The sequence below is a fragment of the Ailuropoda melanoleuca genome, chromosome 12 (genome assembly GCF_002007445.2).
Source record: "Ailuropoda melanoleuca isolate Jingjing chromosome 12, ASM200744v2, whole genome shotgun sequence".
NCBI classification, from domain to species: Eukaryota; Metazoa; Chordata; class Mammalia; order Carnivora; family Ursidae; genus Ailuropoda; species Ailuropoda melanoleuca.
Window position 1 is genome coordinate 80,896,625 of NC_048229.1, and position 26,550 is coordinate 80,923,174.

General features: G+C 61.3%; 1 protein-coding gene across 8 annotated transcripts in view; it reads right to left on the minus strand.

The window, feature by feature from the left end:
• The window catches only part of CBFA2T3 (CBFA2/RUNX1 partner transcriptional co-repressor 3), an 84,399-nt gene that overhangs the window by 27,415 nt on the left and 30,434 nt on the right, over positions 1 to 26,550 (minus strand). Inside the window, exon 1 of one of the 8 annotated variants that reach the window (XM_034672627.1) lies at positions 26,401 to 26,543. The exons of 6 other annotated variants lie outside the window; for them this stretch is intronic. The gene's annotated coding sequence lies outside the window, so the exon portion shown is untranslated. Of the gene's footprint in view, positions 1 to 26,400; positions 26,544 to 26,550 lie in introns of those variants that run through there. One more of the 8 variants, XM_034672626.1, reaches the window with a different exon arrangement.

The following is a 26,550-nucleotide window of genomic DNA, read 5'->3' on the forward strand; positions in this document are numbered from 1 at the left end:
ATGGAATGTGCGGGAACAAGCCACCCCATCCATCACTGTCCCTGTCCGCCTGTGATTCCCAGCCTGCCCTGCCTGGCTGAGAACTGGCCATGGCCCAGAGCTCCCAGCCCTGGGGTTCTAGAACCTTCTTCTGCCTGCCTCAAGTCTGCAACGCTGCGGGAGATAACAAGCCCCCTGCTTTGATCATTTAGGGTCTGATTTCTGCTGGTACCTCATCTGACCCTTGCAGAGGCCATGGGAAAGTAGGAGGGTGGGCAGGTAACCTGCCTCAGGCCCTCTGCACAGGGAGGCATGGGTACTGACAGTAGGTACCAAAGCCATGGTGATAAAGTCCTGACTGCATGCTGGGCCTGGACCCGAGCACTTCACACCAATCCACTCAGCTCACCCCACAACAAGCCTATGAGGTGGGCAGATGAGGAAACCCGGCCACAAACCCAGGCCATCTGGCCCCAGGAGCCACTCTCTCCGTGGGGTCTTGGGGTGCCAGGGCCCTGTTCCAGGGTCTGCTGTCCTGAGATGGGTACAGCCCCAGCCCAGGGCCCTCTCCTGGACCTCACAGGCAGGCCGGGGAGGGGTTCCAAGCCCCCGTCAAGCCCCAGGAGGACAGAGGCCGGCCTCAGAAGCGCTAGAGCAGAAGGCTTTCCTGGGGCTGCTGGGGGGGAGGGGCTCTGGGAACGTGGTGCGGGAGTCCTGAACCTCCCCTGTAAAGGGCAGAACGTGGGGCTTGGCGAGGACTCTGGGCCCCACGCTGCCCCCCAGCCTCAGCGTCCACATCCGTACGCAGGGATGAGGAGTGAGTGCGAAGTGTGCACGGCGATCTCCGAGGCTCTGCTGAGGCCGAGAGGAGACCGACGTCCTCGACGGGGCCCGTGCTCCTGTCCGTCACACAGACCTTCCTTACAGCAAATGTGCAGATGAGCAAGAGGAAGAGAAACCCCCCTTCCAGGTCATCTGGCCAGGACCAGCCCCCGGTGTGCTCCACACCCCAGCAAGACAGACGGTGAGCCCGTCTTCACTGTCTCCCAAGAGGGGAGGACTCCACGCAGGGGGTGAGGGGCAGAGCCGGGAGCAGGGCCGTCTCTGAATCCCTAGCTTCTGCCCTTGGCTGGGCAGCGGGCCAATATTCTAAAACTCCGGCCAAGGTAAACCCCGTACGCTTGGCTTTCTTAGGAACCAGAAGGGCAAGCTGGCCCCTCTAAGACGTATTTCCTAAGATGGCTACAAAATGGCTCCCCTGCCCCTCAGCCAGGACCCTGGGAGTGTTCACAGGGTCCTCTGTACCTGGCCTGTCTCTTCTTTGCCCTTCTCTCCCACCCCCTCCCCTCGTTGAGTCTACTCAGCTGTTCCTACCCCAGGGCCTTTGCACTGGCCATCCCCTTTGCCAGGGATTCCTTCACAGCCTGCTCACATCCTCTGCGTTTTTGCCCCAAGGCAACCCTCTCTCTCAGTGAGACCGAGCACCTACAACAGCACTGGGCACACAGTAGTCACTCAGTAAATACTCGCTGGATTACAAGCAGGACAATCCAGAGTTCACTGACTGCAGCCTCCTAGCGACACGGAGTCCCTACCCTCTGCCTCACCTGCCCAGTGGGATTGGCCAGAGTTCGGGGTGGGGGGGACCTCTGCCCCAGCTGGCTGGTGTCAGGTGTCCCAGCTCTGCTCACCTGCCCTGCAGGTGGAGCCCGTGGGCACATGGGGGGAGGCACGCAGCCTCTGGGCCCCAGCACGCAACACCCTGCTCCGATCGGGTAACTCCAGAGGGAAAAGCCACAGCCTGTCCCCCGCAGACCCTCCTGGCCCCCCTTTGGGCAGCCTGAGCCCAGAGCGGGGGTAGACCTGCTTGTCGGAAACCCCTCCTCTGCCCGTCCAGGCCCCACCTGGGCTTCCAGGATCCTGAACAGGCAGTGGTTCCACCTTCCTCTCGCACCAGCGCTCAAGGAAGACCATCACCCCGCTTGGCCCACGAGGACACTGAGGCCCAGAGGCACAGAGCAGGCGAGGTGACCCACGGGGACCGCCAGGGTCCAGTCTAATGCGGCTCCTGACCTCCTTCCCCATCGTGTCCAAACCGCGGTGTGACACACGGGGCAAACCACGGCCCTCAGTACCACCTCCTTCCCAGGCATGGCCTCTGGGTGGCAAAGCCCTGGTCCAACCGGGCAGCACTGCCCACTGAGAAGACGGGGACACGGGGGGCAGGGAGGTCAGGGGCTTCCTCCGAGACCACAGCTCAATGAGGCCACAGAGCTCTGACCCCCCAACCTCCTATTACAACAGCACCCCGAGCCGCGGCCCGAAGCCCCTTCTAATCGGAAATCACCCCTTACAAGCCTGACACCAAACTCGTGCAGATAAAACACCGCGAAGTGTCTGAAGGGAAGTCAGGCAGAGCGGCCCACGGCGAGGCCACGGCTGCTCCCGGGCACCCCTCGAGGGCAGGACCTGCCGGACGGCTCCCTGGACTCAGACAGGGATGCCAACAGCACAGCCGAGCACTGGCCGCTGGCCTGGGGACGGCCGCCAGGCATGCAGTCTTCTGGGGGGCAGCTCTGTAAGGTCAGAGCAGCAGCCCTCGGTTTGCGGAGCAGGCCGCCCGCGGGCTCAGTGCCGCCAGGGTCTCCACGTCCGCGAGAGAGGGGTCCGCAGGACAGCTGCGTGAGAGGCAGGGGCAGCGGGGCTGCGTGGGAGGGTCCTCACACGAAGGCCCCGTTGTGCGTGATGCCGGGGGTGGGGGCACCATGGACGCAGAATCGCCGCCTTGGAGGCTGCTGAGCTGGGTGCAGGGCCTGGGCCAAAAGAGGCCAGCTGGCCAGGTGCCCGGGTGCGGGGTGTAGAGAGCAAGAGCCCCCAGACCTCTGCAAACACGGCCCTGTCCCTGCAGTGGCCCTCTTCCACAGCCATTCCGGGACGGCCTGGTCATGGCCTGGGGAGCGTCTCCTGGCCCCAGGGTCTCCCAGAAGCCTCCCTGACTGGGGGCAAACTTCCTGGGGCTTCCCGTGGGCGTGTGTGGGACAAACAGGAAAGGTCAGGCATGAAGCCCTAGGAAGAGACACATTTCAGAAGGTCTGTGAGCAGCGATGGGCAGGGGCCACCAGGCTGAGGAAGACGTGACGGGGCTTGGGTGCTGCCTGCCTTTCGGGCAAACCCAGGACAGTGGGTGACCCTCCACGTCCAGACGGGTGGGTCTGACCAGGAGGCTGGGTGCCCCCCCACCAAGGCCAATGTCAGAGGGGACACTTGTCTTTGATCCCCAGCAAAGTGACGTGGGACGTTCAGGGGGGGTGCAATCCTAATGAGTCCCAGGTGCGTCCCGCGTCTGCTTTCTATTATGGCGTGCGCCGCCCGATGAAACAGTCATGATATAAAAACACAGGGACCACTATTTTCCCCTCCACTGGTCAGGGTGGGCCTCCCGCCCCCGTGCGTGCTCCAGCGGAGCGTGTCCGTCAGAGCCTCCCCCCACCCACCCTCGGGGACGTTCCTCTGGCCGGCCACCACCCTTCCCACTGCAGGTGCTGAGCCCCCGAATGCCTGTTCCCAGGGCCCCGTGGCAAAGGTCTCAGGTCACCATGGCAATAAAGCTGGGCCGGGCGTCAGGAAACCAGGGGTTCCCATCCTGCTCTGCAAACAACTGAGAACTCGGGAAGATGACCCCAGCACATCTCTGAGCCTCGGTTTACCCGCTGGTAAAATAGGGCCCGTAACTCCCACGTCTGGGGCAGGGGTGGTCCTGGACGAGGAACCCAGGAGGGCTTCCCAAAGTCGTAAGCCCGCCGTGGTGGCTTCACGCCCGTCTCGGTCTCCTGGCTGGAACAATAGCAACTTTTCCAATCTGGGCCTTGGCATCCGCACCTGGGATGACGGACGGCAGAGCCCACCCCGAGCAGTCGCAGTGGGTGACCCGTGGAAAGCGTCTAGCACTCATGGACGGGGGACGTGCTCAGCAAGTGGCGTCCTGCTAAAGCCATATGTGTGTGGGGCCCAGAGGAGGCCCTACTGCAGGGGTCCCGGGGGGACAGGCTGTCCTCTACATGCCATCTACCTGCCCAGTTTTGACTTTAAACTGGCTCCCTTTTGCCGAGAGCTGCTCATGCACCAGGCTCTGAAACCCTGTCACAACTCCTCCTGAAAAAGCCATGGGGGCTGTTAGAGCTCCGAGGTACAGTGGGGAAACCAAGGCACAGAGCACACACAGCCATCCCACACACAGCCATCCCACAGCAGACGTGTCCAGCTCTACGGCTGACGTCCCCAGCTACAGGCAGACAGAGCTCGTCCCTCCCTGTGGATGTGCGCACGGCCCACCCACAGGGCTGCGTGAGCCTCTGTCCAAGGGTGAGGGGGCCCACAGGAGAATGTCGGGGCACAGTGAAGACCCCTCGCAGCCATGGAGGGGACACTGTGTAGCGGCCGGGTTGTCCTGCCGCCATAAGCAGGAGTCGTGACATCCCATCAGCAGGGAAAGGGAGCCGGTCAGCCTGGTGGGAAGGTCCCTTCTACCACTGAGAGACACACCCGAACGTCCCTCCAGCCCCAGCCCAGCGGTTCCCTCCAGGCAGGGCCCACTCACCCCTTGTGACCTGGCTACGAGGCCCCAGCTGGAGAGACCTCATCCCAGACACACCTGGCCTGCCTGTCTCCTCCCAGCATCTCTGGAAAAGCGTGGCTCATTTACACTCTGCAAATGAGCCTGGGCTCACCAAGACCTGGGAAGATGGGGCACAGTGTCCCCTTCCTGTTCCAGGCCCCGATGGGTGGCAGGCAGACGGAGGCTCCCTCCATGCCTCCTCCACTCTGGCTCCTTCCTTCGTGTCCGCGAGCACTCTACCTGCTGCAAGGCCTTTGCACCTGCTGGAACGTGCCCCCAGACCTTCACAGGCTGTCTCCTTCTCCTCAGTCAGACTTGGTTCTGATGTCCCTCCTCAGAGAGCCTGCCCTGATGCCCAAGACAGAGCTGCCTCACCCTGCCTCACCCAACCTGCCTTCCCTCGGAACACTGTCTGCCCTGCACTCCTCGTCTGTGTTGGCGCTCATTCTTGTCTTCCTGTGCCCTGCTAGCCCCCAGACGGAGCCCAGAACAGCGCTGGACCTCTGAAGCTTCTCTCACTGGCGTGCGAGAGGGAGCCCGCGTCCCCACCTGCCCTCCTGCTGCCTGGGTCCCATCCTGTCCACACGGCCAGCTCGGCTCCCTGTGGCGGGACAGCGCCTGGGAAGGGCGTGGTGGGGACTCGCCCCTGCCCCGTGGCTGCGGTAAGTGGCTCCCCTGTGTGTGCAGTGGGACGTGTCCGAGGACCGGGGGCTGCTTGGAGCCCATCCCACAGCAATACGCCTGGTTATGGTACCTGAGATCTCCCTCCATCTGTGAGGTGGACGCATCACAAAAGGGCCTCGATTCTTCACCCTCCCTGACCCACGCCCCTTGCAGCGTGACTGCAGCTCTTCCCATCTACTCCACACGGAGGAGACCTCCCCGCCCCGCATCCGGGCGGGCCCTGGCGCATGCCCTGGAACACTTTCTAATGATGGGGAAAGTGTCCCGTGCACGAGAGGTGACGAGCGCGTGCAATTCTATCTTGAAAACAAACTCGTGCACAGAAAAATGACCGGACACGAACGTGACCACGGCCCCCTGGGTGGAACGCCGTTCAGAGCCAGCATGTTCTCCGCCTCTGTTCTCCAGAAGAGCCTGGGACTTTGGGTGGGCCCCATGGCCCAGAGCTCCGACCAACTGCCCAGTAACGACAGTAACGATGCCCAGACGGGCGGGGTAGGCGAGGCCTTCTCAGACCCAAGCCCTGCGGATGGTTCTGCACCCCAGGCTCCACGACATCCCAGCATTAAGCAAAGAGTTAAAAGGCAGGGGAAGGCGGAGGGCTCAAGCTGCTGGAATGAAAACCTTCCATGCTCTCCAAAGGGCTGCAAACGCGACCCAGATGCCGGGCCTGCTCGCCCCGCGGCCGGCGCACAAAGGAAGCACATTCCTCGCCCAGCTGCTGGGGCTGCGTGGCCAAGAGCAGCTCCCTAGGAGCTGGGGGGAGGCACCCTGCCATCTGGCCGCCTGCAGGGGGAGGGGCAGTGGGAGGAAGGGGTGCCCTCCTTGCCCAGCACTAGTCCTAGAGCTCTGGGAGTCCCCCCCCCCATCTCCCATGTATGCCTGCCACCAAGGGGAAGCGCCCATCTGCATACTGGCTCACCTACCTGAGTGTGATTGGGCCATGACAATGAACATGGTGGCATGGCTGCCTGAGTGGATGGGCATATACGGAAAGATAAGTGAGTGGGAGGTGGGTGGATGGACAGGTACATGGATGGATGGACAGATAGGTGGGCAGGTAGATGGAAGGGTTGATGGATGGATGAGTGGACAGGTAAATGCCCTGGATGGATGGACAGGAGGATGGATTGGTGGGTGGGTGGATGGATGGACGGACGGGTGCACAGGTGGATGGACACGTGGGTGGACGAGAGGATGGGTGGATGAGTCCATGTGTGGGTGGGTAGAGGGATGGCGCGGTGACTTCAGCATGATGGAGAAGATCCCTTCCCAGGACACTCACAGACAGTGGGACAGTCACACACAGATTTATGCAGCAGTGGGAAGAGCCCAGCTCTGAGGTTGGACAGGTGGAGTTTGGCTCAGGGCCTCACCCCTTGGGTGGCCTTTAAGCACCCTCACTCTCTGAGCCTCGGTTTCCTCATCTGTGCACTGGGGGCGACGTCGTTCTGACAATTAAGCAAGTGCCTATTAAGTGAGCACTCCACCCCAGCTGCTCCACTCACACACACTTGGCGAGGGCAGAATGGGGAGGGGGCCGGGGACTCCAGGAGGGCGCCTCGCCTGGATGGGGGGAAAGTCAGTGAAGGCCTCCCGGGGTAAAGGACACGCACGCTGAGATCCGAACAGGAGAGCTTAGGAGTGGTTTGTTTCCCAGGAGGGGCTGAGACCGCACGCCGGGCAGGGGCCCAGCACAGGCAGCCTGTGGGGTGTGACCCCAAGAAAGGTTGCAAAACACCACTGGAATATTTTAAAGGTGACCTAAAGTCTATTCAGAAGATCTCTAAAAGGAATCAGAAGGTGCCCTCGGAGGGAAGGGGGACAAGCTTTCCTTCTTTCTGCATTCCCTTCGAGCTAGCCACCACCGCTTTAAACCGTGCCCTCAATTTGTTTTTCAACTACCTGCTACCCCCCAGCACTGCCCGTCCCACCACGAAGGAGACGGTAACAACGAGTAACAGATAATTACAAACCGGCACGTGGGTTAACACACGGCTAACGTTACTATAGGTTACTTAGGAAGAGGGACTGATGGAGCCCGGGGAACTCACGGCTGCACGGACGTCAGGTAGCCAGGCTGCCCTCCGAGGTGGCGGCTCACGTGGGCAGTGCCACAGACGGCCCTGGGCACACCGTGGGCTGGGGCGTCCAGGGTCAGAGAAGCTCTAGGGAGAAGTGATGCTGCAGCTGGAGCCTGAGGGCTGTGGGGTTCACACACCTGGACAAAGGCTCAGGGCACAGTGACCGAAGCCCGGCAGCGGGAGGGACAGCCGGCAAGCATGGCGCTGCGCCCGTGTCCACGTGGGGAGTGCACGCGAGGGCGGATGGAAGGTCCAGCCCGTCTGTGGAGGGTCTGCAGATCCCTGCCAAGCGGTTAGGAGTCCCTTCTGCTGGCAGTGAGGGGCCTCGGAAGGCTTAACTGATCCCCAAACTGTTTTCATTGCTTAAAACACGTGCAAACTGGCTGTGTATCACCTTGAACCCTCCAGAGGAAAGTTGCCAAGATTGAAAATAAGAATGCTGCCCGTGGGAGCGCTAAATAATAGGGAGGGACTGGCGCTTTACCCGGCACGCATCCAACTGAGAGCCTTTCTCCTACGTGGCAGGTGCTTCTCCTGACAACCCCAGCACACGGCAGCCACTCTCGTCTACGCACCACCCGTGTGGACCCACCTCACCTGTCACGACTCAACAGGGCCAGAAATGCAGACCGGGTGAGGCACCCAGGACACGGTGGCCTCTCTGAGCCTCGCGTTCGCCCCTGAGGGGTGCAGACACCGTCCCCTGCCGACAGCACCAGACGGGCCCCAGGAGACACCGTGCAAGCAGATGCTCAAACAGGCGTGGCTGCAAGGAGGAGGCGCTGGATAGACCGGGGCGCGGGGAGGCAGGTGGGCCAGCCGTGCTGCAGGTGGGCTGTGATGCACCCACCGACACAAGGATGACCTGCCCACAGGTGTGCCCGGGCTGTGGCTAGAGCCCGCCCGCGCGGTGTTGCCTTGATGCCCTGCAGGGAGCACCTGTGGGTCCGGGACTGGGGAAGGGGCAGGCCTGTGGCTCTCTCGGCTCCACCCAGGGGCATGGGAAGGCCCACCACACTGGGGGCAGTGGTCCCAGGGCTCCAGGGGCTCCTACCCCTGACATCACAGGTGGTGCTCTTGCCTCTGCCATCATGGAGGTCTGGGGGCTCCTGGCAGAGTTCACATGTCCTCTGGCAGAGCACCTGGGAGGGCGGGAGGGCAGCCCACCAGGGGCCAGCCCGACGTGTCACAGCTCACAGCACCTGGGCCTCACTGCCCACACTTCTAGACGCTCAGAGAGGTTCAGGTCTTGACCCCCGGTCACACAGCACTGGAGAAGGGCTTGAGGTCCCTGCTCACCTCCTCAGAGATCCATGGCTGTGGTTGATTTTATGGTTTCACCCCCGTAATGCAGGAGAGGCCTGTCTCAGGGCGGCCCTTGGGCATCCCGAGCTGAGAGCTCTGGGACGCTGTCTCCCCAGAGCCCTCTCCCTGGTGGACTCTGGAACATTCCGTCTTTTTGCCCCAGGAACCGTCAACATGTCCCAGAAATTCCAGGCGTGTGTCTCCCAGAAGGCGCGGCCCAGACCCCTCCCACGTAGCTGGTGCCAACAGGCATCACACGTCCCGTTTTCAGGGCAAAGAGCTTTCTGCGCGTTCGCCACGTGCGTCCGGCCAAGCTTTCCCACCTGGTCACAAGACCGCGCTATCTGCGCTACTCCCAGATCCGCCTCGTGCCTGGGGTGAGCCTGTGCCGGGCGCCAGGTGGGTTGCCATCGGCAGGTAGGGAAACCCTGCTCCCGCAGCCCTCCACCAGCAAGGACACAGGGACGCGGAAAGGGGTCCCCTCCCAGAGGAAGCCACAGTGCACTGTCCTTGTGCGGCCCTCCAGCTGTTTCCAGATATTTCTGTGGACATGGAATCCTGCCTGTGTTTACCCTCCAGGAAAAGGCAAGCATGGGCACCCACAAGTCACACCGTTCGACACCCAGGCTTTCTCCACTGGGGTCGTGGGCTTTTTTTCCGGAGACGAGCTGGAGGCCGCGCTCAGGCCGCGGGGCCTCGACCTCCTCACGTGGACGCCTGCAGGCAGAGGACAAGTCACTCTTCCTCGGAGAGTTAACGGGATCCGAGCAAAAATAAGCATGGCTCTGGTGTGCCGCAGCCGCCAGGCATACAGTCAGCGCCCACTTAGGACCAACCTGTAAACATGCAGGTGCCCCAACACTTGCTCCCGCGAAGGCGCCCCTGGGCGCTCTCCACGCGCACTGGCTCATCTGTCCTGCCCTCGACCCCGCTGTCCCCCAGCACACGCGGGGCCCGCGGCGCACCCCCTTCTTTGCTGAGAGCTCCTGTGACAGTGGAAGGTTCTAGGGCTGTGCGTCATGGGCACCGCGAGCAAGGAGGCCGCGTGACGGGGAACCGAATCTGGACTTTCGTGTTCCTGAATGTGGTGCACAGTGCCCAAGTTGGAGGCACAGCCCCACCTCCCACCGCCCGGCCGCCAGAACAGCAGGTGCAAACCCAGAGGGGAGCCACACCTGCCTGCCCACCTTCTGCTGGGACCGGACGGGGTCCCCTGCTCCCCAGGGCCACCTAGGGAGGCGCCACCGGGAGCCAGTGTCCCCATGACCTGGGAACAACACCTCCTTTCTCTGAATTTGAAGAAAACAGCGTCTTCTGGAAGCAAACCTTTTAAACAGATGTTTCCTCTTGGCAGGAGCCTCAGCGCCTCTCCCCGCCAGGCCTCCCTCGAGGCGGGGCCTGCTCCGCTCGCACACCGAGGCACAGGGGAGACCAAGTGATTTCAATTCTTTTTAGGAAGGGGGAGGAAAATATTTTTAAAAATGTGTTTTACAAGCCTGGCTTTGCCATTGTTTATGTAAACAGGTAAATTGTTTCCTGCCTCAATTAAAAACATCTGCCACATAAATGAATACCAATTAACTCATCCTGTTTTTAATTACTCTGTTAATTACACGCAGGCAGCAGAAAGGACGGCTGGGAGTAGGGGAAGCCGAGTGCGGGCCCTCCCCCAGCTTGGCAAGGATCCGAAATGTATCTGGCTCCTGGTGGATGAGGGTGGCAGGGAGGTGGTGGCACGGCGCCAGCCGGGATTCCCCGATCCGGGGCTGGCGAGTGGGCACCTCTTCCCAGGGCCCCCCGCTCTCAACAAGGAAGGTGCAGCCCCCCTGCATGCCCTCGGTCCTCACCACCCTCCTGCCCCCCAGGCTGTCCCCCAGCCCCAGGACTCTGCCCCATCACTGGGGAGGAAGGAGGGGCTCACATCTGGGCCCCATTTTGCTGGGGGAGGGAGGCGGCCTGAGGGATGGAGGTCTGGATCTCACCCAGGAAGGCCTGGCTCAGGGGATGGGAACTAGCCGCTGGTTTAGGACGCTTGTCTTATGCCTGCCTAGCTGGAGCCCGGAACCCGGAGCCTGGAGCCCAGAGCCCGCTCGGAGTCGCCTCGTGGGGAGCTCTGCCCGACTCCTGGCCAGCCCTTGCTACCATCCCCTCCACAGCCTCCGCCTGCTTCGCTGCCCAGCCCCGCGCGTGCAGGGGGTGCTCTGGGACACATGCCAAGGATGCATGACACTGCAGTGACATGGAGACTGGGGAGGACACAGCCCGTCCAAGGCCCTGGGGCTCATACCCGCGGGGAGGGCTCAGACCCAGGACTGCTGCGCGGCCTACGTCCCACAGCCACGCCTGGCTCTCTCTTTCCTGGGGCCCCTCAAGGTCCCCTGCTCCACCCAGAACGGCGCCCCCTCCCCCAGATGCACGTGGGTGTCAAACGTGGCCCCATCCCTCCCCCCAGATTTTCTGGTTTGTAGATGCTGGGATGGTCAGAGCTGGCTGGCTCTCAGAGCCTGTCCAAGCTGAGGGGCCCACAGGTCTCCACCCGCATGCCAAATCCAGCCAAGCAGTGGGCACCAGGACCGCTCATGAGAAAGAGAAGCTGGGGGCTCCAGGCCAACTCAAAGGGAGGGAGGGCCACGATCCAGTAGCCATGTCTGCCCTGGGCATCGGAGTGGCTGGAGGGGCCAGCTCTCCGTGTATTGGCACGGGAGGCTCCAGTCCACGCCTCGCTCCACAGGTGGGAAACCTGATGCTCACAGTGTTCTAGAACATTCTGCCTATCCTATTATCTGTGGGTGCCTGCTCAGGGGGCTGCCTGCACTGGGGAGCCTTCTCTGGGGGTGGGTCAGCATTACACAAACGGACAGGCCATCCCCAGGGGCAAATGCCTTCTAAAGCTGGGTCCCAGCTGGCAGCCCTGAGACGCTGGTGACAAGCCGCTTCCGGGAATCCTGTCCCACCCTTGGAGGGAGGACAGGGACACAGCCAATGCTGAGTGTAATCCCTCCGATAGCCTGTGAGGTTGTTCTGTTGTTTAATAACCATAAGGAAAACTTACAACGTATTACTTCTTCCAGGGGCAAAGAGAGGTTAAGTAACTGCTCGAGGCACACAGCTAAGAAGGACAGAGCTGGGGTTATGACCCAGACAGAGCAGCTCCACACAGGCCCCAACCTCGTTCCTCCAAATATCCCAGGTCTCCCCAGTTTGGGAAATGGGGTGGGGAAACCTACAGGAGCCTCACAGAATGCCCCGGACATGCAGCAGCTGGGGAGGGGGTGGGTACAATCTTGGGGTTTGAAGTCCAGCAAATGTCTGCCTCCTAGCCACGGGCTGTGCGCTTGTCCCTTTGCTCGGCATGGCCTCAGCATTTCCCTGAGAGATGGAGGGCTCTCGCCTCCCTTCGCCTGAGGAAGCTGGGCTGTCTTACAGGTCTCTCTGCCTTTCGCTTCCTGCTTGCCTCCCCTTCCAGGCAGGCCACCAGGCCGACCTCCTGTGTGCTATCTGGTGCTTTCCTGAGGCACTGGGGGCCAAGACCCCATTTCTTAGGACCCGCCTTTTATGCTGCCCATGGGACTTGCACCCTCAGACCTCAGCCCAGGGTGAAGGTCTCCTTTAGACCATCTGCAACATACGTTTCCTTCCCATACCCACCAGCCATCGTAAGGACCTGGGCCATTGCTCTGGGGCCTTCTAACTAAGGTGAGCAATAAAATGCATGGAATAGCAGTGAAGTTGTTTGGGGGCGGGGGGCTCCCTACAGCACGTGGGGTGGCCGCTGGGTCCTGACGAGGGGAGTCCTACTTTCGAGCACGGACGCCAGCCCACTTGCACAGAGCCTGAGCCCGTCTCGATGCCCAGCAGCTCTCTGAAGGGCAGCCAGGAAGCAGAGTCCATCCCCAAGGCCTGTCCCTCCCTGGCAGCACTGCTAGCTGTGGCTGGTCCAGAAGTGGGGGCCTCACCCCGTCGTGGGGAGGAGCCCAGACACCCACTGATCGCGGTTGGCTGTGGAGACAACCGCCGGAAGAAGACCCTCTCCCTGGGCACAGGTGCAGGGTCAAGGGCAGGGACTCCATGCGCACTCCCGAGAGGGCCGCGCCCCGGGGTTTAACCCCAGAGACTTTGGGGCAAGACTTACCCTCTCTGTCAGAACAAATTCGGGGAGGCTGACCTTGCCTGAAACCTGAAAGAGGGGCTGCTCCGAGGTGCAGAATCCCACTGTCCACATCCCACGGCTAAGACAGGCAGCGGGGCGACTGTTATAACAGAGGGACGGTCCCGGGAGACCAAGAAGCCACCGGTCAGTGGGCACTCACTGGGGTCAAGCCCAGGGTTCGGTGCCACACCCTCACCAGCCCCAAGCGGCGCAAAGAGGGCAGGAGCCTGGGTGCTGGCGTTCGCACTCCCCTGACCCCGGGACAACGGGGACGAGGGCACCGCGGGCAGAGGGTCTCTCTGCAGCGCTGCCCCGGCCCCTCCCCCAGCCCTGGGAAGGCGCCAGGCGGGCAGATGGGCCTGGAGCTGGTGCAGCCGCGCTAGCAGCTGTGCTGGGGGAGGCGAGAGAGGAGACCCGGCTCGCAGCCTCCCTCCTGAGCGGGAACCTTCTGCATGTTTGACTCATTCCACCAAATGGTCTCACAGAAACTTGAGGGGATCTGGGGTAGGTTCCTGCCTAGTCAAAACAGCCCCCGGGGGATTTTCTGCAGGGGCGGCTTCCGAGGCTGGTGGAGGACGTCTCCCTTTGGGCAGCAGGGAAATCCTGGGCTCAGAGAGGTAGGCACATGCCCGAGGCCCCGCCACGGGCCCAGGGCTTCCCCTCCAGCCCGGCAGAACACCCCTATGGCAGGTGTGGGGTCTGGCACGCATCCGTCTGCCGGCTCCAGAGCTGCCCTGGGTTCCTGGGGCCGAGGCGCCCGTCTCCTGTGAGCCCTCGGGCTGGGCCCCGCATCACACACTTTGGGCACAGTGACAATTTCCGTGACGACTTACTTTAAAGAGAGGGGGAGAAGGGCCGTGGGTAGAAAGACAAGGGTCTCAGCCTCCAGAAGCCCCCATGCCCCACCCTCACCAGCAGTCCTGCTCCTCGGGTGGGGAGGCCAGACCCCCTCTCCCCCGGTGTGAAATGGGAAAGACTGTACTGCGTTCGCAGGCACCCTGAGCCCCGGGTCTGACCAGCGCTGCCGTGCGCCCGAGGCCCCGGCCGGCCGGCACAGCATCCTCTGGGCTCAGGGCTATTTAAACAAGCTCCTCTCCCGACACGGAGCTAGACAGACCTCTCCCTCCGAGGGCCACGCGGGCCACCTGCTCTCTGAACACTGGTCTACCACCCACAGCCCTGCCGGTTTCAGAGACAAGCAACCCCCCCCGCCAAACCCCACGTCCTCCCACTGTGTGGCGGGCACCGAGCCAAGCCCTGGGAAACGTTCCGACGCAGAGGTTTGCCGTGCGTCCTAACAAGACCGGTGGCCTGCGGTCAGCCAAAGAGCTTTATTTAGGAAGGACTGGTGGGACTGGTCCTGGGGGCTGTGGTTTCTCCCTGTGGCTGCCCCACAGAGGGGTTTTGCTTACGCTGAAGGGTCCCCGTTGGGCCCACAAGCCACGCGTGTGCCGGGAGGTCCGTGGGCCTGGGGAGGTGCAGGTCTGTGCAGGGTCTTTCTCAGATCCCTTCCACACTACAGTGTGGTCATGAGGGGGGGACTCAGGCAGACCCCCACGGGGCCACAGGACCTCCTGTGGGCGCTCCCAAGCAAAGCCGGGCTCACGGGAAGCATACTTGTTTTCACGCCTTAGTATTAATGCCGCCTCTGACTGGCCACTCTGTGCCTGCAGGGCAGCTCCCACGCCAGGCTTCTGTCCCCCCGGCCCCCTCCCACGCACAGCTCCACCCACGCGTCCCCCGGCTGGTCCTCACGTGTGCAGGGCATGCTCCTGCCTCAGGGCCTTTGTGCTGGCTGACCCCAATGTCAGTCCCCATGCTGGCCTCCGCCGAGTGTCCCTCTACCAGAGAAGCCTGACCTGGCCCGGGCAGCAACCTCCACCTGGCCTGAGGCCCTCCCTGCAGCCCTCGGAGGAGAAAACATCCCTTGTCTCCTTCATTTATTGCCTGTTTCCCTCCTCTCCCTCCAGAGAGTAGCAGCCCCATGCGGGGAGCAGTCTGTCTGCTTGACTCTGGACCAGTGCCCAGCGCACAGTAGGCGCTCAATCGTGACTTGTCAAAAGAATGAGCAAGTCCCACCTGACCCTGATGATCGAAGTGCTGATGTGTCCCGGCCCCACGCCACGTGGCTCCACGCTGTCCCAGAGCAGTGACGCCTGCCGGGGAGTTTCCCGGGTGTGCCTGAGTGGGGGGGGTCCCCTGGAGCTCGCATGCAAACCCTGTCGTGGGAGGTCAGGGCAGGAGGGAGGGACTGGATTTCTGCGGCACAAGAGAGCTCCCTGTCTTCCAATTTGGAGAAATGGGGAGGGATTAACTGCATCCCGGCCAGGACCCGGGTGTCTGAACTCCGCCCTGCGTCCAGGCCGGCTGGGGGAGCGGAGGGTCCACCGGTACTTCTGCCGGGACCTCCCTGAGAAATGGCATAGGAGGGAGTTTGGCTGATGACACATGCCCCCAGCTGACACCAGGCTGCCTCCCTCCGTGGCCTCCAAGCACACGAGGCTGGAAAGCAGAGACTTGGGGTTGGGGAAATGGTGGAGTTGGATACGGTGGTCACAGCAGGTGGGCTGACTGGCCGCCCTGTTCAAACAGCTCTTCCTATAAATTCGTCCCTCAGAACCCAGGGGAGGGGTTAACCCTATGTGGCCACGTGGCCCAGCCATCCCTTTCCTCAGTGTGCATCCAAGAGAACTGAAACACACGCCCCACAAAACACACCCATGAATGTACACGGCACAGGACCTGCCACAGCGAGAGGTAGAAACCACCCGGGGCCCATGCGCGAATGGCGGGCGCACAGGTGTGTCTACCAGTGGCCAGCATTGTTCGTTCCGAGGAGTGACGTGTGACAGAGGTGACTGCATGTGCAAACCCCGAGCACAGTGGGCAAGGGACAGCAGCCGGCCACAGAGGCCACAGGGCACACAATCCAGTCCACTGAGATGGGAGCAGATTTGTCGTCCTCGGGACTGGACGGAGGGGGTGGCAGCGAATCCTAGTGGGGACAGGGTCTCTTTGGGGGCATGACACAGCTGGGAGCTGGATGGTGGTGATGGTTGCACGACAGTGTGAACGCGCTAAGTGCCACAGAGGTGTGGCAGGGCAGCTCTTCCAAACGTTAAATATAGCACAAGCGTTAGACCCAGAAATGCCACGTGTAGGTATACAGACTAGAGGAGTGAAAGCAGGTCTCCAAGAGATGTCTGTGCCCCACGTTCACATCAGCATTGGTCTCAACAGCCAAAGGACAGAAGCAGCTCAAGGGTCCATCGGCAGAGGAATGGTAAACAGATGTGGTCCCTCCACGAGGTGGAATGTTACTCGGCCGTCACGAGGAAAGCTCTTTGGACACCAGCTATGGCCTGGGTGGACCTACAGGGCACGCTGCTGAGTGAGGTAAGCCCGTCTCAGAAAGACCAGCACTGTAAGATGCCACTTACACAAGGTCCCCAGGAGAGTCAGATCCATAGAGACAGAAACGGATGGGGGGACGGCGGGGCTGGGGACAGGCGGAGCTCCGGTGAGGGGAGATGAGAAAGTTCTGGAAGTGGATGGCGTGGTGGTTGTACAACAACGTGAATGTGCTCATGCCCCTGACCTGACCCTGAGAAACGGCTAAGGTGATGAATTTTATGCCCTGTGTATTTTACCACAATTAAAAAAAACAAAACCTAGTGGGGAGACTGAGGCCAGGCAGGATGTGACTTCCCCACTTCCTCCTTCCAGCAGCCTGTCTTTACACTGCTAATAGCAGAGCGTCAGGAGCGCGGGCTGAGCCTGAGAGTCATGGGAGTGTGACAGGGGCCAGGTGGACCTTCCTTTCTCGGTGGCCATGGCCTGACCATCCAGCAGTTCAAATGTGGAAGGACCACAGCCTCCCTCTTCCCAGGCTCTGTGCCCTTGTTGACCCCAACTCTGGCCCTCCCCTGGGGCTGCTGGTATTGGGAATGAGGACGGTAGAGGCCAGGCCTGGGTAGGTGGGTGACATGGGGGTCTACCTCCATGTTTCCCACACCCCATATATGTAGGCATGCCCCAGGGGTCTAATTGGGCTGAAGGCCTTTGTGACGTGAGGCTTACCAGACGGGGAAGGGGTCCAGGCAGCATCTTCAGGGGTCTCAGCCTCTTTGAGAATCAGATACAAAGCCCCCCCCACACACGTTAGAGTGCAGGTCAAGTCCAGTACCCAGCCATCCCCTGACCTGTGTCCTCAACCTCAAAGCCCCTGACACTGTACAAACCATGACCTTGACTCGGAAAGAGAAATTGTGCCTACACCAGATGACAGGGCCAGGCGCTGTGCTGGGTCCCTCGACCAGGTATTTAACTACCAGGATTGATGAAATGCAGAAAAGGAGGTTTCACATGGATAGAGAGGAGCCTGAAGGACCAGGCCACACAATACATTGAGTGAGAACTAGTGTGTGGGCAGTGTGGTGACAGGCGTCCTGGGACAGTCCATACAGATAGGCTGACAGTTGTCCTGGGACAGTCCATGTAGACAGTAGTGACAAGCGTCCTGGGATATCCATGTAGATGGTAGTGACAGGTGTCCTGGGACAGTCCATATGGATATGCTGACAGGTGTCCTGGGACAGTCCATTAGATGTGTAGTGACAGGTGTCTGAGACAGTCCACGTAGACGGTAGTGACAGGTGTCCTGGGACAGTCCATATAGATGTGTACTGACAGACATCCTAGGACAGTCCATTAGATGTGTAGTGACAGGTGTCTGAGACAGTCCACATAGACGGTAGTGACAGGTGTCCTGGCACAGTCCATACAGATGTGTACTGACAGACCATCCTGGGACAGTCCATTAGATATGTAGTGTCCTGGGACAGTCCATTAGATATGTAGTGACAGGTGTCCCGAGACAGTCCATTAGATGTGTAGTGACAGGCGTCCCGGGACAGTCCATTAGATGTGTAGTGACAGGTGTCCTGAGACAGTCCATGTAGATGGTAGTGACAGGCGTCCCGAGAAAGTCCATGTAGGTGGTGGTGACAGGCATTCCGGGACAGTCCATGTAGATGTGTAGTGACAGGCGTCCCGAGACAGTCCATGTAGATGGTAGTGACAGGCGTCCCTGGACAGTCCATGTAGGTGGAGGTGACAGGCGTTCCGGGACAGTCCATGTAGATGGTGGTGACAGGCGTCCTGAGACAGTCCATGTAGATGGTAGTGACAGGCGTCCGAGGACAGTCCATGTAGGTGGTGGTGACAGGCGTTCCGGGACAGTCCATGTAGGTGGTAGTGACAGGTGTCCCGGGACAGTCCATGTAGGTGGTGGTGACAGGCGTCCCGGGAGAGTCCATGTAGATGGTAGTGACAGGCGTCCCGGGACAGTCCATGTAGGTGTGTAGTGACAGGTGTCCAGACAGTCCATGTAGATGGTAGTGACAGGCATCCCAGGAGAGTCCATTAGATGTGTAGTGACAGGCGTTCCGGGACAGTCCATGTAGATGGTAGTACAGGTGTCCCGGGACAGTCCATGTAGATGGTAGTGACAGGCGTCCCGAGACAGTCCATGTAGATGGTAGTGACAGGCGTCCCAGGACAGTCCATTAGATGTGTAGTGACAGGCGTCCCGGGACAGTCCATTAGATGTGTAGTGACAGGCGTCCCGGGACAGTCCATGTAGATGGTAGTGACAGGCGTCCCGGGACAGTCCATGTAGATGGTAGTGACAGGCGTCCCTAGACAGTCCATGTAGATGTGTAGTGACAGGTGTCCCAGGACAGTCCACGTAGATGTGTAGTGACAGGCGTCCCGGGACAATCCATGTAGATGGTAGTGACAGGCGTCCCGAGACAGTCCATGTAGATGGTAGTGACAGGTGTCCCAGGACAGTCCATGTAGATGGTAGTACAGGTGTCCCGAGACAGTCCATGTAGATGGTAGTGACAGGTGTCCCGGGACAGTCCATGTAGATGGTAGTACAGATGTCCTGGGACAGTCCATGTAGATGGTAGTGACAGGCGTCCTGGGACAGTCCAGTAGATGTGTAGTGACAGGCGTCCCGGGACAGTCCATGTAGATGTGTAGTGACAGGCATCCCGGGACAGTCCATGTAGATGGTAGTACAGGTGTCCTGGGACAGTCCAGTAGATGTGTGGTGACAGGTGTCCTGGGGATAAAGTCTCATCTCTGAGTCCTCTACTAGACCTCTCAGTGGACACTGACTTTGGTCTCCGGTTTGTGGGGCCCTGGCTGGAGCTGGCCTTTCAGAGTTGTGAGTCGGTCCCCACCTGAGTCTGGGGACATTTTATACACAGTTCCCAGGTGCTGCAGTGCAGTTGGGCCGGAAAGGCCAGCTGGGGGCCGGACGCTGACACACATGGCTGTGGCAGTCACTCCTTCTGGACACATAGGCCAGCCCTTGGGCTCCCCATGAGTGCCCCAGGGCAGCCGCCTTCTGGATAGCCAGAAGGCTATCCGGCCTCGTTTTCACACCTGCACACACATATTACACACTCTCATTCACACACTCATACACACAAGGACTCCTTTAGGGGGACAATTCAGTCACGGTCCATGGAGTGAGCTACTCCCCTTCTGGCTGGTCACCTCCCCCATCTCGACAGGGCCCTCCCCCCATTCCTCATCAGGCAAAGAGGGAAGTGTAAGTGGTTGAGAAGTAGGCCTTGCTCGACAAGAAGCACCCTGGGCTGCCATGTTCCCGCCGACAGGCTGACTGCGGGACAGAAGGGCTCTCTGGTCTGACGCTGGGAGCTCCAGATAAGACCCGCAGGGCAAGGGGTAGCGGCTGCAGCTTCTTCTGGACACATACACTCTCTGGAGACTGACCAGGACTCAGGGTGGCTCTGGATGCCTCCCTTAGCAGTCCGACCCTGACTACCGCGCCCCCGCCCGAGCCCTGCGTCTGGACATTGCCTCCCTGTCTCCCCATGTTCTGCCCTGGATGGCCTTCTCAAAATGCACATCTGACCAGCCCCCACCCGATGCAGCCAGGCTCAGGGGGCTTCCTTGGGCCTCTGTGACTCCCGGGACAAAAAAAGTCCCCTCTGTGTCCACTGTGCCCCAGGGTCCTGCCCTCTGGTTCCACCACCTAGCCTCCCCCTGCCTGGAGCCCCTCCTCCCACGTCTGGTGCCTGCCACTTCCATGGGGTTGTCCGCAACGTCACGCTGCACAGTGCGGGCAGTCCTCATCTGTTGGTCATCTGGGAATTCCCTGTGCCCTCTGCCCTGTTCCGTCTGACACAGCAGCCATGAGCCGGCCAACGTGGCTGCTCAGAAATGAAGTGCGCAGCATGTAAAACGCACACAGAATTTCAAAGTCTTTTTAAGAGAAGCTCAATAATTTAAAAAACCAATTGCAGTGTGGAAAGACAACATTTTGGGTACATTCGCTTCAATGAGACCCATGACTGAAATTGCGCCAGTTTTCCACGCAACGGCCACAGTCTAAATCACTGTGCACGGCCCCCTCCCGTCGTGGCCGTGTCTGCTTTGCTCGTGGGTGCTGGGTGCAGCTTGGAGCCCACCGAGGCTGGCGCGAGCCAATGCTTCCTGAGAGGAGCTGCCCTTCACCACGCCGACCTCCGGGGCCCAGACGCGCGCGGGAAGTCGACCCTCTCCCTCGGATCACTCGGAATAAGCAGATGAAACGCCAAACTTCCGTGAGGCACCCAGAGAGGCCACATCTTGGTGACCGCGACTCTCCACGCCGCATCAGACCACAGGCGGGTGGAGAGGGTCTCAGCCCAGACCCCCACCCCCACCCCGAGCCGCCACAAGAGGGCGCGCTTCCCGTGTAAACGGCGGGAGCAAGCAGCCTCTGCAGGGCGTCCCACCAGCTCTGAGGTGCATGACAGACAGGACAGGAGGCTCAGAGGGGCGTGACCGGCGGGGGGGGGTGGTCACACCAGATGGCCACCCCACAGCTGGCGGCGTCCACCCTGCTCCCTGCCTGCACGCCAGAGCCTGGCAGGACCAGCACAGCAGCCCCTGTGGAATGACTGGCACGGCCCAGCCCCGGATGCTCAGAAGGACACGGTCTCTAAGACGGCAGGAGGGCCACCCCGCCAGACCCATGGCTATGCCCTCCGTGGATGTCCACTCTATCAGCAGCACACATGCCTCCTCTTCCTTCCACCCAGGACACAGCCAAACTCAGGTGCAGAAAGGTGCCCTCTGCCCAGGGCTGGCAGGACGTGCTGTGACCTCTCAGGAGCAGGGGATGCCGTCAGGGAAGGGTCTAGGCTGGGCTGCTGAGGCTGCACAGGGCTGCAGGGGGGGAAGCCAGAGGAAGAAGGGGGACGTGGGATCCTAAGGCCTGGGGAGAGTCCCCATCCCCAGCTGTTGGGGGACCCTGGAGGGGCAGAGACACGGGGGGTTCCAGAGTCAGGTGACCTGGGTTCCCAAATTGGAATCCCACCTCTGCCACCAAGTAGCCACGGAACATGCTGATGTCAGCTTCAGTGTCCCCTCCATGAAGTGGAAAGGGAGCAGGGCTTGTGTCCCCATATGTGGGGAAGAGGGTCAGCAGTGTGGGGCCTGGGCTGTGCTGCAAGACACAGATGCAGGGAGGGTAAGCACCCACACAGGGCTGTCTGGGAAGGAGACAAACGAGGGTTCACCCTCCACACAGCCACCTGGTCCCCACACTCATCAGCGAACACCAGGATGGCAATGGGTACCCCCCAGGGCGGGAACGTGACAGCCACGTCCACAGGCCAGTGTTCAGCAAGGTCGGACCCCATGCCAAACACACCTCAGCACAATCTGAAGAGGAAGGAGTCCATGGGACTGCATTTTGCACTTGAAACTGGAGACAAGAGAGGGTGAGAATTTGCTGATGTCTCTCTCACAGCCACTAGGAGGGGAGCTGGGATTCCAGTCCAAGCAGCGGAACTCAGAGAAGCCAGCGTGCTGCCCATCCCTCCCCCACTGCCTCACCCTGGCTTTCCTGGGTGCTCCCAGGTCAGGACCAGCCTCGTGTTCAGGGCCATGGAGCTCACAAAGCACGCTCCCCACCAGCCCCGGTCTTCTGCCCTGGCCCCGCCAAAAACTTTCCTCTGTCCCAGCAGACAGACGGACGCGCCTGTGCCTGGAATCCTCCCCAAACCTCCTCCTGCCACGTCCGCCAGGCTCCCAGCCTCAGAGGCAGCCCTGGCTCCCGGTGGTGCATAGCCGCGCTGGGCACACGCTGCGAGCGGGACCGGGGCGGCCGCTGGGAGCGTGTGGGTGAACAGCAGAGCAGGAAGAGACATCTTCCTTACTACGGCCAAATGCATCTTTGTGTTCCTAACCAGCGACATCTGGCTCACCGTGAGGCCCCAGGAATTACAAAAAGCAGAAGCCTTCGCTTCTGTTTTCGTGCTGCAAACAATACGGTGGGAAGTGTCTTCGCGCACGTCTGAGGCTCCAGCCCTGCCGTCTGCCCCCTGCCCCAGGTCGAGCTGCGCTCAGAAGTGGGAACCGGGAACCAATTATTTATCACTGTTACCTCATGAGTTTCCACCCCGCATGCCAGGCCCTGGCCTGGGTCTTCCCACTGATGCTACAAGGGCGGTCTCCCCTCCGGGAATGTGTTTCCAGACACCAAAACCCTTGCACACGTTTGTGCTCTTGGCTGAAGGCAGCCCTCCAAGCACTGGGGGGCCAGGGCACCTCCTGCAGCCCCTGCCTTCCACACAGCCTCATCAGCCCCTGAAGGGGGTCCCAGCCTTGGGGAACCTTGGACATAGAACCAGACCTGCTTGTTTGCCCAGAGGTCCGGGGTCATGACCTCAGGAAAGGATTTGGAGATGTGGTTCGCCATCTCAAACAGTCCTCTTGGGGAGACCGAGAGCTGCCAGGATGAAGGACAACTCAGCTGGCAACTGGCTCCTTGAAACCCACATCATGGCACCCGCCCAGTCTGGCTGGGACTCCAGAGACCCGGTCTCCCCACACTGTGACATGGGGCCTCGCCCAACCCCTCTGAACGGCCCCCAGTGAGCTCTGGCCCCTAAGACTGCACCCCAGACGGACATCAACCAATCCCAAGTTTCCAGGCTCCCCCTGCCCCTCCGGACACAGTGGCCCCACTCTATCCCTCTGGACAGCGGCCCTGTGTGCAGACAGTGAAGGGACAGACACACACACACAACTCTGGAAAGTTCCAGGGGCCGGTCCCCCGTCAGTCCCAGGAGCAGCACAGCGTAGCACCTGCCTGCCTGCTTCTGGTGAACCCCTAGTCCTCGATGTCCCCGCCTGGGCAGTGGGACAGCAAGGGCACCCACTGGCAGGCTTGTTGTGAGGTTACAGGACAGGAAGCAAAGCCTGGCCCGGCGTGCGGGCCCTAAGTGGGAGCTCCGGCTGCTCCTGCTTGCTTACTGTCCTGCCCCTGCCCCGCATGACACAGGGGTTCCCCCATGACCTGCCAGTGCCTGAGCAGTGGATGATGGACACGTTACGGGGCCGGTTCTTTCCGGTTAAGTGGAATCAAAGCAAGACCACACTCCTGCATGTACAAGTCACAGGGTCCAGGACGCCCCCTCCCCCACCCCAGCCCCAGGCCTGGGAGGTGACCCTAGCTACACCTCACTGTGTTTGCAAACCCTCCCCTACTAGCAGACACACAGTGTCCAGGGGCTTCTAAAAGATCTCAGATGAAAATGTCCCCTCCCAGCTCCTGTCCTCCCCCAAGGTCCCAGGGTGGGGGAGGGGGCTGCCCCTGGGCTTCTGTAACCCAGACAGGGTAGAGGTGTTCCTCCTCCCCATCCCTGAGCCCGGGTAAACTCTGACTCCAGGGGCGCCACACTGATGGCCGTCACTGCCGTGTCCCATGTGCCTGTCCAAGGGAGGGTCTAACACGTGGGACATGAACCACTTGTCAGCGCCCAGCAGTCAGCTCCCACTCCCGTCAGGGATGGGAGCAACGTCGGCAGTCAGGCCGGTGCGAGGGCCAGGGGCACAGGGAGGCCTGCGTACAGTGGGGGGAGCCCAAAGCCGGGGAGACGCTGTCGGCTGGAGACTCCATGTGGGGAAGGAGCGAGGGCCAACAGGCAGACGTGGCTCCCCTCGTGGGCCTGACAGGCCTGCACCTCTCTGGGAGTCAGGGAGATGAAGTTCCACACCCTTGCTTGTTGTCACGCAGACTCCATGAGTGTGAGGGTGACAGCTGCGCAGGGCGCCCTGGGGCTGCTGCCAGCAAGGACAAGGTACCCTCGCAGGTAAGAGCTGCACGGCGGGCGGGACAGAGCTGCCCCACAGAAATGCCAGTCCCCTCCTCGGAAGAGGCACTAAGTAAGCACCTACTGCATGCCAGCTCTCCGCCATGTGTCGGGGACACGGGCTGCGGAGCTCTTCCATGTTTGGGATTCCGAACACATGTGTGTGTGCACACAGACATACAATGACTCAGAGAAGGAACTGGGATCCACAGAATTCAGCAACCACGCTGCACACCCTGGCGCCGTGGGAGGCTGGGGATGAATCAGCCCCAAACTCAACCCACAGACGGGGCAGCAGGGTGGGGAAAGCCAGCCGGCGGCCCCGTGACAGTTCCAGAAGGTGGCAGGGAAAGGCCTCGAGCAGACCCCGCCCGGGGCTGGAGCAGCCGGCCTCCCGTGCTGGCAGCCCTGCTGGCTTGGATCTTGCGGATTAGTGGCCCAGCCTGCCGGCGTCTCCAGATCCTTGCGTAGGAAGGAAAATTAATTTCTTCCAGTCATGCAGAAACGAAAATATGTGGGGCCAAATCAGAGAGATTTCCTGGAGGTGGTAACTCAATTACGCGGATAACCCGGTGACAGAGGAGGAGCTCCAGGTCCCAAAGGGGGCTGGGGGAAGAGCCCCCGGCGGCCCAGGAGGGTCCCGCAGGGAGATGTCCAGCCGAAATCCCGCAGCTTACCAGCCCTGGCTGGCCTTGTGAGCAGCCAGGAGCACCCACAGGCCTGTCCCTTCTCCCCAGTCACCAGGAGATCACGGCACCTCCAGAGAAAGCCGGATTTCACCAGAAAATTGGTCCTAACCTGATCTTCTCCTCCCGCCCTGCGTCTGTCTAGCTCTCGGGGAGCACGGAGCGCCACATCTGTTCCTACCGCTCAAGCATTTCTGCTTCCCTTTCCCCTTCCAGTGTCGCAAGTGGTGGGGCAGCCCAGCCCCGGCCAGCATGGCTCTCTGGACAGGGGCTTGTTGGCTGCACGGGGCAGAGCCCTCTCCCTCCCCGGGCCGCACGGAGTCTCCTGGCTTCCCCCATCCAGAGGACAGAAGGGGGGTGGGGCAAATGCGTGTCACAGCACCCACTCTCTGCAAACGGGCCCTCCTGCCCCTGCCCTTGCTGGGACCCAGCTCTGGTTCTCTCAGCCCAGCCCACCGCTCCCCTCCGGGCTCCAACCCCAGGAAGTTTCTCAAACCTCGCAAGAACTTGCAAGAGCAAAGCTAGGGCACGCAGTGGCTGCCCTGCTGTCCCCGGCCAGCTCTGGGGCCAGGAGAGCAAACGCATGCCCGTCCACATAAGGCAGCAGCATCCTGGCCACGGGGCCAGAGACCAGGGCCTGAAGGTTTTCCAGACCACCTCACACGGAGTATAGGGTCTTGTCTCTTCTCAAAGGAAATGTTTTTCTCCCTAGTCTCTGGAACAGGCCTACAGTCAGTCAGCCAAGGTCCAAATGTGGGGAATGCAGTTATTTTTCTGGGGGAGGTGTGTGCACACTTACAGGGGTCTCTCCACTCCTCTGTGGCTGCTGGGACCGCGCGCGCACACACACACAGCTCCCAGGGGCCGGAAGGAGGGACAGCCTGGGGCTGTGTGTTCAGAGCCCAGCAGCGCAGAGCGTGGCTTGCCACCAGCCCCACTGCCTTCTGCTCCGTGTAAGCCCGTCTAGGGCTGAATTTCCAGCCATCTGTCCCTCCACGTCGGCTCACACCTCCCTCGGAGCCGTTCCCACAGCCTGGCTCCAGGCCTGCCCAGCACGCAGATGGACGGTTCCCAACGGGTGTGAGCGTAATCATTGCCACGGGGCTGCGCCCCAGGCACCGAGGGCCGTTGGGACCCCAGGGAGGGTCGTTGAAGCCCCTATCCCCACACACGGGGAGTGGAGCAGCCACCATCCCCAGTCTCTGGGCAGACTTCACCCCAAACCGCTTAACCGTGCTGACCTGCGAAATACCGCCCCTTGCCCGGGGGGCAGGGCCAGGGACTAAAACAAGCCAGGAGGCAGAGTGGGAGCTCTGTCTCCCCCCACCCCCACCCCGTCTCTCCTGGGGCCGCTCTCTGAGCCCCCTCCCCATCCCCTGTCACTTGGACCAGGGTCTTTTGTCAGGAAGCCCAGGTGCCAGATGGGGAGCCTCCTGGACACCCCACCTTCCGCACGCAGTTCCCACGTTAGGTTTGACCACACCCCCGGCAGGTCAAGCTTCGCTCACGGGGGTGGGGTGGAGGGACCAAAGTGGGTGGGCACTAACTGGGCTGGCCCCACCCCGCTGTGGGCTCCAACTTTCCAAAGTGGGGAGGGGGCGCCCGGGGGCGGCCCGCACGCTCGGCGCGGCTGCATGAAGACCCCCCAGACGGCAGCCACGGGCGGAGTCGGGGTGACAGCCGCGGCGGCGCGCGGGACGCACGGGGCACTTACGGTCCGGAGGTCCGGCGGATGGGAGGCGACCGCACTCTCGCGCCCTGGCTCTTCAAGCGGCTTCTCCTTCGAACTCGGTCCCCGCCTCCGTAACTTGGGGCAATCCGCTCGGCTGTCTTACCGCGCGGCGCCTGGGCTCAGGCGCGCGGG